We start from the raw sequence: 14,850 nt of genomic DNA on the forward strand, positions 1-14,850 counted from the left end.
AGCAGCTCACATCCAGGGAGCATCCTTTCCCAGGGGCCTCTGGAGGCCCATGACTAGCTCCACCACCACTCCATCCTCGTGCGATCCTCTCTCAGATTTACCGGGGCTCAGGGGAAGCCCACCCCCCCAGGACCGACGAAGCACTCTGGCCCCAAGCTGACTTCTGGTATTTCACTGTCAAGTGAAAACTGAGTCCGTGGTAATGTTCCTGTAATAATATCAAAATCAAAAAGAAAAGAGGAGGGAAATTCTGCTGCCAGCTGAAACGAGCCCCAGGCACATTTTTGTTTTCTTTTTTTTCATGGCTTTTCAACACCTGCCTTCGCTCTCCCACTCTCCCAACAAAATATGGCTTAGGCTGCCTTGCAGAATTATCAAAAGACTGGCCAGCAGATCTCTGCAAGAAAGTCTGCAGTGGGTGGTCTGTGTGCAATGTCTTGGTGGTCTTAAGCTCAGTCCCTCCAGACCAAGTTTCAAGGTTACAGCGGTCTTTCCCTAATTGCCATCAGAAACTGGAAATATCCTGGAAACATGAGAATCCCCCTCTGAACTCCTGAGTCGGCTCAGCGGTAGTTTATTCAACTTAAAGTGTTCTTTTCCCTCCCCTTTGCTATTTTTTGTTTTCTTATTCTTTCTGTTTCAATGGACCCACCTTTGTTCTTCCACAATTTCGGGCTCACAAGACTAGAGGATTTCCTGAGACAAGCAGCTGGGCCTATTTTTCTGGAGGGTCTGCTTCCCATTTTGTCCATAGCCCTCTTCTTCTGAGAAGCTTCCACTGTCATAGAAAGAAGGCCAGCTCTCTCAGGTGGAGCCTTCTGGGTAGTCGACGGTGACAAATGTGATCACAAAAAGTTGGTGGGCTGCAGCCATCCTGTGCCCTCTGCACTGCTGCACTGTGGGCTGCTGGGCCCCACGAGGACTGTGCCCAGCCGTCTCAGGGCATTTATGACACCACTGCCATTGCTGATGTGCTTGGGTGTCCCCATGACTGTGACAACCTGAAGGGCCAGGGCGCTGTCTTCTTCCAGTCTGACCCACAGCCCCTAGCATGGAACCCAGCATAGAGGAAGCATCCAATAAATGCTGCCTGAAATGAAGGAACAGATTCAGCCCAAACCCGCCCAGTGGGTGTTCAAGGCCAAGTACTTTGGAGATAGCCTAGATTCCACACCTGGCTCTACCACACTTTCTAACTCTGCCTTAGCCTCAGTCTCTCCATCTCTAAAATGGGGATAATCAGAGTACCTGTGCCATAGATGTATTGCAAAGATTACGTGTGCTAAAAGCACTTAACCCAGTGCCTGACACATAAATATTTCCTGTTTGTGAATAACTACCCCTTACTCATCCCCATCCACCCCTTCCAGAGCTGCTATAGTAGTCGACGTGCTCTGATCAAAGAAAGGGCTGCGTCAAGGAACCCCGGTTCCGATCTCCGTTGTGCCGGGGCTCCAACAGTCACTTAGTCACTCAGCCTTGGTCTCTGTGGCCTGCATTAGGCTGGGGTCACTCCACCTCACCTAACTGACTTGCAGATTGGCTATGAGACAGCACGACCTACCAGATGTGGACATGTGCAGAAAAGCAAAATCCAGACTCTCAAATCTGCTGCCAAGTTTTGTTCTGGCAAAGCAGTTCGAAGTCTAGCACTCCACGGACCTCGCTACATGCCCCATGGCGCCTGCGTCTCTCTGGGGCTCTGCCAGCCTCTGCCTGCCATGATCCACCCCCCCGCCCCCCGCCCCCCGCCATCAAGACAATGCAGAGCGTCTGCTAGGCCTGCAGTCCTCACCGGGATCCCTGCTGGGAATTAAACCAGCTTAAGGGCGAGCACCCAGACGACCTCCCTCCGGCCCACAACGTCACTGCAGCAGGACACGTGGCTTCCCCCATGGGAGCAGCAGCTTCTCATTTCCACATCCTTTCACTGTGCTTCCAGGCTCCAAAGCCGTTGGGTTTTTTTCTTCCCCTTTTTCCAAAAAGGGCGTCTTAGTTTGGAGACTCTTAAACCTATTTGCGTTCCCAAGATAAGCTCTTGAGCATAAAATTCATTTCAGCATGGGGGTCTCTTCCTCTTGTCTTTCCTTCCTTTCATTGTGAAGCTTTCATGAATTCATAAACAGCCCTAGTGGTTTTAGTATCAGTGTCTTATATGAGGCGGGGATTTGTTCTCTCTCTCTCTCCCTCTCTCTCTCTCTCTCTCTCTCTCTCTCACACACACACACACACACACACCCCCCACAATGGCGTTAGCCACAATCCTGTTCTCCTCCCTCCCACCTCTAGACCTGTCCTACCCCTGGCTCAGTCAGCGCTCTCTTTCCTGGCCTCCTGTGGGAACACTGCCACATAAAATAACAAAATATTCATATGGTAAGCCACGTTAAAACCTTGGAAAGATTTAAGCCTGGGCTTCATGTCACGGACGCTCCCTCCTGTAATCTGTATTCCAATCTCGGTGTCAGTGGAGCTGTGATCAGAATATCCAAGGTCTCATAAAAGATTCAGGGCTTCCTGACTTCCCTGACATTTGCTGTTTCATGTTGTTCCTGCTGGTTCCCTTTCAGCCTCTGAAGAGTTCACGGTCCCTTTCAACTCGCCCTTGAAGGTGGCAAACTTACCGAGAAAGTCTAGGAACTCAGGACAAGTATAGGACCTAAGTCGTCCTGGGAATTTAGCTGTGACTGGGGTTAGGGTTCTTTAGTTTCTTTTGTTGGCTTCTTTTGTTTGGTTGAGGGTTTTTCTAAGATGGCATTGCTGCTGCCTCCTCTGTGGTACCTGGAAGTAGGATTTAGGATCCAAAAGGGTAACAAGACTTGATGAAGATTTTCCCTCTTCACCCTGAATGCTTTGGAGGGGTGGGTTGCGTATGCCTGAGTCAGTGTGTTCACATCTTTCAGGTTCTTTTTATGATTTAAATCATAATAAGACTGTATTTATTATCTAACCTCGACTGTATGTATTATCTAACCTTGAAAAGCATTGAGGCTATCATTTGTAGGGGTGGCAGTCCCTCAAATAGGGGCCAAACACATTCTCTGATGGTCAAGTTTAAAGACAGGTATGTTACGTGTGTGTGTTTCACAACAAATACCACACTGGTATGGACACAGGTAGTCTAAACATTCAAGCAAGGTGTATTATGATTTAAGGAAGCCAGATGTAACTAAAGGGGTGCTTGTGAACAGATCTTTTGGTTTACTATGAGGATCATCATAGGTGTCTTAGCCAGACGCACAAGCAGATTTCTAATATGATTTACTTTCCATTCATGCAATTTATACCCAGATTCTCAGAAACACATTTACTGAATAAACTGAGTTATACCGTACTTCTTAAGGATGTCACACATCTTCACAAAAAAAAAAACCCTGATGCACCTACAGAGATGGGGAGAAAAGAAGAAAAGACACATTGTCATATGGCTAACATTACCCAGCCATCGGAGGCCAGAGGGACAGAAAAGAACAACAGATTCAAGACACTTTCAAGATACCGCTTAGTAAGTCACAAGTGTATAGAATTTTTAAAAAGGAGGAAAAAAAAAAGCAAATGTAGAACTCCAAAACTCAGGCACTCAAAAACTAAACGCTTTTTAAAATTTAATCTCTTTTGAAAACATATTATCTTAATTATTTCTGTAAATGCTGTGGCCATTAGGCAAATTAACACAAAACCCCAGATCAAAGTGCCATTCACACACAGACAACTTGCATAACATTAGGTAGCACGAAGGTGAACAGGTGCTATAAACAAATTCTTGGAATGTTTTTAATGTATCCACTAATAAAACCTTCTGAAGAGGTTAAAAAAATGCTAGAACACAAATTGATAATTAAAGGCAAGTTGATGGTACCTCAAAATTAAAGCTGTCAAGTGAGAAAATTATAATCAAAATTGTCTGTCTCTGTACTTCTCAAATCCTTCCCTGTGTAGTCACATAATATAAACATGTATATATATGCATATGTTTCTGCATATGCATATGAAAAATCAAAGAGGCAAACACATAGCGGTGAATCACAGATAACACAAAAAAGAATATGCAATCCAGTTTCATAAGTAGATATACCTATAAACACACACCCTCCGACCGAGGCGGGCAAACAGGACATTTCCTGTTATAGAGCAATGTAGTTCTGAGAAATCATATGTACGGTTTTCAGAATTGAGTTCTGTTACATTCTTTGGAGAGTACATTATTTAAGAGAAGTCCACAGTCAGATATTTCTGGAAGTAAATAATCCTACCATTCATCATATTTGGTAACTATAGGTTTTTTTTTCATTACCAGACATAGCCCATATTTTTTATTTAGAGAGAGTAAAATTTATTTTTTTCAAAGACATAATACTGTATAAATGCGTGCTTCTCAACAGGGGGTGAGTACGCCCCCAGGGCACATCTGGCAATGTCTGGAGACATTTATGGTTGTCACAGTGGAGGAATGGAGATGCTGCTGGCATCTATGGTAGTGAACACGGATGCAGCTAAACATCTTCAGTGCACAGGATAGCCCCTCTCGACAAAGAATTTTCTGGACTAAAAAGGTCAATAGTGCAGAGGTTGAGAAACCCGGATATGGATTATCACAAACATTTCAAAATTCCTCAAATCATGTCCCTCAAAGACTTGAAAAATGAGAAGCTGGAAAACATAAAAGAGAACTTTTTTTAATAGTATTTTGATTATCAAAAGAATAGCTGCGTTTTGTGGATGCTACAATATATTACTTCACCTAAAATATGTTCTTTTTTAAATTTTATTTTTATTTACTTATTTATTTTAACTGGGGTATAGCTGCTTTACAATGTTGTGTTAGTTTCTACTGTATAGTGAAGTGAATCAGTCATATGTATACATATATCTCCTCTTTTTTGGATTTCCTTCCCATTTAGGTCACCACAGAGCACTGAGTAGAGTTCCCTGTGCTATACAGCAGGTTCTCATTAGTTACCTATTTTATACATAGTAGTGTATATATGTCAACCCCAATCTCCCAATTCATCCCACCCTACCCCCCCACAAAGTGTGCTCTTAAAATCTACCACCTGTAGTTGCATTACAGTCTCAATGCAAACAGTGAGAAATGCTGGAAAATCAGCAAGGATCTCAGAAAAAAAAAACATTTACCCTGAGACACCCTTCATTGAACAAGGAGGGTATCCTAACCGATTGTGTTAAAATCAAATAAAGTAAGATATAACAAAAGCTAACTTTTTAGCCAGTGAAAAATAGACACGTCTGGCATTTAAAGTCCTACATGTGTGTATCCATCCAATTCCATAGCATCAGAGCTCTGATGTTCAGTAATATAATAATATTATTTGTGCGATCAGTTAAGGTATAAAATGTGCGTACCCTCAGTCTTTAATATTAATAAGTCCTGTAACTAGCAGTTTCTCGTAGCTCCGAATTCTTGAGCACAACTAGAAAGGGCACTTATCCTGAAAAATCTAATAAATTTACAGTTTTATATACTTCCTTCAATTGTAAAAGTCTTGTTCAATAAACTTTAAAATGCCACTATAGAGCAATAACACAGACAGTATAAACCCAGCCCTGGGAAAGCTGTGCAACCAGAAATTGTTCCCCTTTCTGCTAGAGCAATAAAGTTTTATATGTTTGAACTGACTGTAAAAAGGTTTGAATGTTGGCAACTGGGGAATAATCTGTCTTCTTTATAGTTATTATCATATTTCCCACAAGACCCCTTGGTCTGTGTCAATCCTTCTTGTATATGACACCTTTGTACTGTCAGCGAAAGCAAGACTACTTTACTTTTTTTTTTTTTAACTATAGGACTTGTATCTGTTTTCCTTCAGATTACAGCTAACAGGAATAAATTATTTCTGACAAGCATCTATTGCAGCATTTTACCAAATAAAGCTGGTTGTGAGCTGCTTTTCCAAGAGCGGGGGGAGGGGGGGGAACCTCCCCTCTTCTTCTCTCTCTTTCTCTCCACTGATTCAAATGTAATTTAGGGATGGGTAAATTGGAGGAAATGCCAATAAAAAGAGATTTGTAGGAAAGTTGCTCTGAACGCCAGAGCCCATTGTAACAAGGTGGTTGGGTCCTCAGGGGTGCTATTGGAGGTGTGTGGAGGAGAGGTTTAGGAAAAGGGAGAAGGAGGAACCATCCCTTTTCCTTCCAGACATGTCTCAGGTCTGAGAGCAGCTGTGCTGCTGGGTTCAGACAGAAAGCCGAATCCAGCACAAGTGGCTAGAGTTTCCCAGACTCTGATTAACAGCCAGTGAGAACACCGTGGCTCTGACCAGCAGGGGCTGGTCATCTCAGATGAAATGAGTTTAGGCTCATGATAATCAGCAAAGAGTCAGTGTGTGTGTGTTTGCCTGTATTTATGTGTGTTTGGGAGGGGCGGTGTTAAGGGGCAAAGGGTCTCTTCCCCTCTCCCTCTCCCGGCCCCACCACCACCATAGCTTAACCACAGATAAAGGAACCTGTACCCAGGAATCCATGACACACAACCCAGCTTGACTAAAACACTCCTCTCTCTCTCCCAACTCTGCACCACCAACCTCAAGTGCCCCTGCCTTCCCGCATTTAGAATAACACAGTGGAACAAGTTAGAGAGGAATAAATAGATACTTGCAAACACCAGGTTTTTAAAAATCAAAAGACATGATATGGCTGGTGGTCCGCGGAACTGGTAAAATAAGTCTCTGCACTCTGGAACAAAGTCTCTCTAAGAGACCATGAGAACAGGATGGCCAGTCACATGGAGACAGATATATACATACACGCCTGTACATACTCATCGTACAGCCCTGTGAGGGCACACGCACACTCAAACACAACTCAGCCAACTCAAAATGAACGGTCAACTCAAATATGGACGTTCTGGTGCGGGAGGGTAAATGCAAAATTATATTCATAAATATAGCAAATCTCTCAGAATGGGGCCATGCAAATAAAATTGAGTAAATACGACTCATCTCAGTGACGTTGGGAAAAGCCTGAGCCTCACACTCATGAAGGTGAGTTCAGGACGCCCTCTTTTTTCTCCTCACTCTCCCCGTCTCCACGAGTGCTCAGGGCCACATTCTGACATGCTCTCCTCCCCCAGTTCGGACAACAAACATTCGAACCTATGTACGGTGACACCAAAAGACCTCATCCCCATAAGCGCCTCATACTATCAGGAGGCTCAAGGAGCACTGTATCCCCTCTCAGTCCCCACCCCACCCCAGAACTGCTACAGACTACACTTGTTAACAAAGGCGGACTCCCATGCCTCTTAATATCCCTTAAAATGGCAGCTGCCTCCTGGAAAACCATGGATCCATACTAACGGTTTTTTATTCTCTTCAAAATAGGTTCTTGGGCTTCCCTGGTGGCGCAGTGGTTGAGAGTCTGCCTGCCGATGCAGGGGACACGGGTTCGAGCCCTGGTCTGGGAAGATCCCACATGCCGCGGAGCGACTAGGCCCGTGAGCCACAACTACTGAGCCTGCGCGTCTGGAGCCTGTGCTCTGCAACAAGAGAGGCCGCGATAGTGAGAGGCCTGTGCACCGCGATGAGGAGTGGCCCCCGCTCGCCGCAACTAGAGAAAGCCCTCGCACAGAAACGAAGACCCAACACAGCCATAAATAAATAAATAAATAAAAATTTTTTTTAAATGGTTAAAAATAGGTTCTTGATATAGGTCAAAAGTTCTTGGGTTGGGTCATCTATCACAGTGATATTAATAAAAGGACAACAGATGCTTTTTTAAACTTTTGGTATGTAACACAGATATAGGAAAGTACACACATCACCAGTGTACAGCTCAGTGAAAAATTACAAAATGCTTTACAAATGTGCACGTCATCCTCCTGCAAAGCCTATGCTAATCATCTCTGTATCCTTCTCAATTTTTCTATGTGCTGTTGAAGTGAGCACCTTCACCACCAGTGGAATGGAAGAGGAGTGGAGGTAGAGGTATTTCCCAAAGAGTAAAGTATGTACCACAGGCATCGAATTCATCAAAGGTGTTCATGAAATGCAGATTTCCAGGCCACAGAGCAAACCTGCTGAGGCCAAGCCTGTGAAGCTGCATTTCATAAACACCCCCAGGTTATTCTTGAGAACAACTGACATTGCCTGCTGAATACACCAGCAATGTCCCTCCTGAACCCCCAATCATTCCCTTTTTCAAAGATGAAGGGCCTCAGCACACACATTTCTGAGATCATAGTTGGTGAAGTTCAAAGACTGGCACTGTGTTTTGACACAGAAAAGAAAGGGATGTAGAAAAATAACTAATCAACAAGGGAAAAGAATTGTCCTGGAAGCTCTGCGTCATTCTGCCTTTCCCCTGAACTCTGTAGTCTGCAAATCTTACTATTCTGGGCATCCTAGTGGAATTTAAAAAATGCAGAGAGGCAAGAGTCTCCTGAAAAGGCCAGAATTTGCATCTCTCCTCCTCTTCCTTTATTATTGTCCTTTTTATAAATTTTAAACAAATCCAGGGATTTGTACCGCACTGGTCCTAAAATACACCTTCCTTCCTGAACCCAAAAGGAGTTGGCTTTTGTCGGGACATATTTGAAGACAATATCCTGGGACCGCAGAGGTGCTCAGGAAGACACCATGGTAGGGTCCCAGCCTTTAGAATAAGTAAGGAGAAGGAACCCACTAGCCCAGGGAAGACTCTCATTTAGAGGGTCTGGCGTTACTGTTCCCAAGCTTATAGATTCTCTCCATTATCTGATTATATGTGGAACTCGACCAAAACATAAATAGAGCAAAAAAGGCAGATCAGTGGGCATTAGGTATTACTGCTACATTCTACTACTTCTCAATTATCAATATTACTGCAGATGCTACTACTACTACTACTGTAACTAACAAGTTCTGATGCCTGCTATGTGTGATGCATCATTCTACACTCTGTAGATGCATCATTGCATCTAATCCTCAGAGCTTCTCTTACTCAAATGTACCAACAATATTATTTAGTGAGAGACAAGATCCTGTCACAGGTTAGTACCATTTTTCTTTATACATGGATTTCATTCCCATTCCATTCAAGGCTGAATATAAATAAGGATGTCTGAGTGTGTAAACTAGACAAGTGCAGGAAGAGAACTTTTCTGTTAAAAACTGTCAATAAGTTGAAGAAATAACAAGAGAGGCTATATACTAGATGCCTTGGGACAACCAAAGATACCTTCTTTCTATAAGGAACAGCTAGTCTAGTGAGAAAAACCAGAAAAAGCAAAAGAAAGCTCTATGCTTTAAAAGCATTATAATGAAGTAGATGACAAATCATTGAAGAAGAGGGCAGTGGGATGCCAATTATAAGAAAAAATATATACAGGATATATCCTTTTTTGGAGAACATTTTAATACCCTTATTAGCAAGATAGTCTCATGTGAAACAGTCAGAGAAATACCAAATAACTGTATATAGCCAGATGTTACATACAGTAGTACAAATTTGAAGAATCAGGAGAAGAGAAGATTCAATGCAAGTTGTAATTACTGGGAAAAAAATAAGAAGCAGCAAAGTTTGAAGGATGGATAGAGACTCGATATACATAGAAGACAAAAAAGCATCCCAGGAGGAGCGGGGGGACAGCAAGGCAACCAACTTGCCTGGAAGGTCTGGACCCATGAGTGAGAAAGAGAAATAGGGAAAAGGACGCAGGGAGAAAGACTGTCCCCTCACCTCACCAGTGGGCACCACATGCTAACCTAAGACTTGGGGCAGAGTCCAGACCACGGTTGACCGGGCCAGCCAACCTAGGTCCTTCTACTCCTGTGGAAATACTGAGGATCTCTGAAAGCTTAAATGACAATCCCCAAATCCCCAGAATGTGGACCATCTTAAGGACAGGGTTCCTAGTGGCACGACCTCAGAGGCAGCAGCTAGATCTCAGAGGATGAGGTTGGGCTGAGGAACATCTTCTATAGAAGAGCTCCAGAGAAAAGATCCAAAAGCTGCTAGAGGTGAAGTCTGTGCTTCAGCAAGAAGCACTTTCCAAACTAAATAAAGGACAATGATGGACATGGACTAAGGGTCCTTCTAACTCCAAAATTCAGTGATTCTGTGAAAACTCTGAACAGGAGTGTGAGGCATACCACATCTCTTAGGTGACTACGGTCCCCTGCAAGAGTTTCCGAGGCTCCCACTGACCCGGTGCCTACAATATAAACATCCAGCCAGGGTGGTGTCCTTGCTGATGTGACCACGACTGAAAGCAAAGAGACACACTTTAACATCAGACAAGAACAGCACTGTTTGGGTAAAAGCATGTGAAGCTGCTAGCTTGAAAACATTAATTTCTTGGGTGAAGTTCTTCACTGGATCCTTGATACACAGGTATTGTTTTGTCACTAACTGCAGAAATAATGGTAATACTTTGGTGCTTGTGTAATGTTTTATAGCCTGCCCACACTTTCATTAGTATGAGTATGTTTAATCTTGATAATAAATCTATGAGGTGTTATTATCCCCACACCATAGATGAGAAAACTAACACCCAGAGAGGGTAGATGACTTGCTCAAGGCCACACAGCATGTAATCACCAGAGCTAGATGAGGGCCCCTATTAACCAAGTCTTCACAGTTTACTAAATGCTTGCCATGTGCAAGACACGGGGCTGGCCACCACCAGGACACAAAGATGGGTCGTAAAGGTCACGGGAACCCAATACAAAGGGAAAGCACCTTGCTCATGGAACCTGGTCACCTTTCAGTTCACTTCCCTTCACGTCACCTAGGCTGGCTGGACTCCTTCCGTCATCCCATCTGAGGCCAGGTCTCCCCCTGGCATGCTCACCTTTATTACGTCTCCAGCAGAGGCTCTGTACTACTTGACAAGGAGGTAATAAAGAGGACCACTGTCTGCTCCTCTCCCTCCCATCTCACAGCAAAGCCACCACATCCCAGGCAGTGGGAGAACAGCTAGGCATTGGCTACATAAAGTGGCAGGGAATCTTCTGGGGCCACTAAGGAAGCCGAGTAACATGAATCAGGAACTTCTCTCCCAGGGAACCAAAGCACCCCTCAGCAGTCCCCAGTGGAGAAATCAACAGAGCCCCCAGCTCCCCCAGCGCGCCTCCCTGCTTCTCCCTAACCCAGCAATCAGGGCATGTTCTGCTTCCCGCAGCCCCGGGGATCCCGAGCCCCTCGGGAGCTGCCAAGGCTTTCTGATGTACAGGCTGCTGCTAATACCGTGTTATTAAGCACACATTTGTCTCCACTCCTCTGCGCACGCCTGCTTCCCTGCCTGAAGAAAAGCCACACACGTGCTCGCACAGAGGGACACGGCGGAGAGCCCTGGAACCCACAAAGGGAAATCAGCATGCCAAGGGTTAAGCACACCCTGTAATAAGCATCTCTGTTCCGGCATGTGGCGAAAGCCCATTACCTCCTGCCACATTACCTCATTCATTTCTTATATGCGGATGGTTTATTTTCCCATGAGCACCCTGGCTCTCAGTATTAAGTCCCCTCCTTCGCCTCTATTTCTCTATCCATCACATTTAACACTCTGACAGTAACAGTCTATAATGTTTCTATTCTACAAAACCGCTCTGTCAACTCCGGGCTTCCAGAGCAGCAACTGAGGAAAATAAATAACATCAACGCCAGGGACGACAGCATCACAGCTCCCTTTCTGCTGGGCTTTTTTTTATTTTACATTATTCTAAAAAGGGAACAAAAAAAGAAAGGGGATGGGGGAAGGCAGAAGCAAGGAAGAGAATTTCCTTCTCATCCAGTAGACAGACCTGAAGGGGTAGGCACGGCATTTGCCTTCCAGGCAAAGAAGTGATTTCCCCTCTCTGCTCTCAAATCCCCTGACCACCCCCCTACCACGTCCATGGTGGTTTATGGAAGCACTGGTATTTACTGCACTGCATTCCCTCTACCTGCCACCATAGAAGCAAAGCAACAATGTCGAGTGGGTACAGGGCACCCCATTCACAGTGTAGGGTGATTCATAAATTCTTGTCATCTTTTCTGGAACAAGAGTCCATGGAGGAGATGCAGGCTGTCCATGGGTCTATAACCTTTGTTCTGGGGAGACACCCAGGGAACAGAGATTCTGGAAGCCAGGAGCAGGTAGAAAGGTAAGAAAACATTAACTCCTGAGAAAGAAACCACTCTAGAAAGCTGCCTCGTCTCCCTATTCCTAGGGGTTTACCAAAACTGGGTTGATTTCATCTTTTTAGATATAAATCATTTAAAAACATGTTATCTTTCCTCTAGCTTCTTTAAAAGATATCCAAATAGATAGATAGATGGATAATCTTGAACATAACTTGGCTTCCTCTTCAGAACCCAAATCATTCATCATTATGAATGCCAATTATCACCCAGGCCCACTGCTAGGTGGGAGTCTGCAAGCCTGTTTTACGTAAACTCCATCTGCTGGGCTCTTTATAGTTATACTGAGCCTCGCAGAGTTTCCTCTTCTTCGTAGGTAGTACAGTGTTATAGTTCACATGGCTGTGGTACCAGATCCTGGAAGCCAAAGCTGACCTTGATTGATGGGTTGTGGGACCTTGTTTCTGATCCCCTCCCTGCTGGGTCCTCACCTGTAAAATGGGGACAATCGTGTTTCCTAGCTCCTGGGGTGGTTGTGAGGATTCCCTGAGTTAATACCCATGAGTGTTAAAGACAGTGTCTGCCAGTAGTAAAAGTGCCCAGTAAATATTAGTGATGACCATGCATATATTCCAGCAGGGGTGGGGAAACCAGACAACCATCCAGTTAGAATCACGTTTGAAATAAGAGTCAAGGGGTTTGGGGGGGGTGGCCTTCGGGCACTCTGTTGAGTCAATTACACAAACTGATGTGCTCGGAGCCTTTACTGGGTCACGTAGAGGCCTTCTGTGCCAACGCCCCATCGCTTCACGTGGGGGAGGCTGCCAAGAGTGGGTGCTGAATGGTGAGATGTATCAATAACTACAGCGAGATTCATTCAGGATCAGGAAAGAACGAGGGGACGGAAGACAAAACAAGAAAAACAACTAACGGCCTTTCACTGAACACAGCCAAACACAATTCTGTGATTCCTTCTATTCATCTGCACAGGGCTATTTCTCAAAGAACGGGAATAAGAGGTACTGTGTATGAAACTTCCTTGATAAGTATGAAATACTCTGTGCATCATTATTTTTACCAACAGGACCGTTACTATTACTCAGCTTTGCACCCAAGAGCAGTTAAAAGGCACTTTGTTGTGGTTGTTTTGTTTCTGTTTTATGTTTGAATTATAATTAATTCACAATGTTGTGTTAGTTTCAGGGGTACAGCAAAGTGATTTACCTTATATATATGTATGTATACATACATACATATATTCTTTTTCAGGTTCTTTTCCATTATAGGTTATTACAGGATATTGTATATACTTCCCTGTGCTATACAGTAGGACCTTGTTGCTTATCTATTCTATATAATAGTAGTGTGTATCAGTTAATCCCGCACTTTTAAACCTAAAGGTATTCAGAGGTGGGCATCTTGCTTTCTCCCTCTGCTGCTACATAAGGGGTCATGGAATTTCTTTTTTCCATCTCAGGTGTGGTAGAATGCAGAAAAGGACAGGTTCGAGGCCTAACCCTCTCGATAATGGGTACCATGGGGATTCACTCACATCCACCTCGACTGCCCAGACCCACTCCCCACCAAGGGGAGGTCAGACTCCAGCACATCTCAGCCTTAGAACTAGGCCTGCATTCCAACTGAAGGGGCCGATGAGAGAAAAAAGTTAAGACCAAGTGAGATGGAGTATTTCTGATACCCGGAGGCAAGGAGGAACTTGTTCCCAATACTTCATTTCTTGTCTGGTTCAATTCTAAACATCACAAACAACGTACTGAGGAAAGACCACTTCTGCTTTTATGACGTTTGTGTGTTGCAGGGCAGGGCGGATGATGTAAGGACTCTACTCAGACTAACTGACTTTATTTCATTTTTTATTTTATTTTTTTAATTTATTTCATTTATTTATTTATGGCTGCATTGGGTCCTCGTTGCTGTGCGCGGGCTTTCTCTAGTTGTCGTGAGCGGGGGCTACTCTTCATTCAGTGCGCGGGCTTCTCACTGCGGTGGCTTCTCTCATTGCAGAGAATGGGCTCTAGGCGCGTGGGCTGCAGTAGTTGTGGCACGTGGGCTCAGGAGTTGTGTCTCACGGGCTCTAGAGCTTAGGCTCAGCAGTTGTGGCGCACGGGCTTAGTTGCTCCACGCCATGTGGGATCTTCCCGGACCAGGGCTCAAACCCGTGTCCCCTGCATTGACAGGTGCGTTCTTAACCACTGCGCCACCAGGGAAGCCCTATTTCATTATTTTAAATGATCATATTTCATTAGTGCCGCTCATAGTACTCCTTGACACTTTAATCTTTCTATTTTGGTGACAGAAAGGCAAAGGTGACCTCATGGCACCAAAGGTGTCCCCCCTAGGGAAGGAGTGAGCCTTTCATATAATTTCTTTCCAACAAATTAATATTGAGAATGCCTATGTATAAAGAAGGCACTGGAGGGAAAATACATAGGTAGGCACAGTTCCTGTGTTCAAACGTTCGTAATTTAGTGAAGAGAGAGGAACTTAGGAACAAATGACTAAAATTAAAGGTTGAATAAAGGGTTGAAAAATGATAAAATACATGCTAATAAAAGCTATAGGTATTTGTTATAGGAACAAGGTAGAAGGGGTAATTAATCTGAATGGGGGTCTTAGGAGAGCTTCCAGATTTTCACAGAAAGCATGATTTTGGGGAGGCTACAGAGCTTTCTTTTGGTCATTAAGGGTTCAGCTGTTAGAGTCATTCAACCTAGGTTCAAATTCTTATTCTGCCAATTCCTACATGGGTCATTTAGGGCAAGTTATTTA

General features: G+C 44.2%; 1 protein-coding gene and 1 non-coding gene across 8 annotated transcripts in view; both read right to left on the minus strand.

The window, feature by feature from the left end:
- PBX1 (PBX homeobox 1) overlaps positions 1-14,850 on the minus strand; it is a 315,946-nt gene that overhangs the window by 173,457 nt on the left and 127,639 nt on the right. The gene's annotated exons all lie outside the window — the stretch shown is intronic.
- On the minus strand, positions 7,799-7,902 carry LOC133089237 (U6 spliceosomal RNA). The gene has a single exon (XR_009700616.1). It is a non-coding gene; the product is annotated as a U6 spliceosomal RNA (small nuclear RNA).

This window comes from Eubalaena glacialis, chromosome 3 (genome assembly GCF_028564815.1).
Source record: "Eubalaena glacialis isolate mEubGla1 chromosome 3, mEubGla1.1.hap2.+ XY, whole genome shotgun sequence".
Taxonomy (NCBI): Eukaryota; Metazoa; Chordata; class Mammalia; order Artiodactyla; family Balaenidae; genus Eubalaena; species Eubalaena glacialis.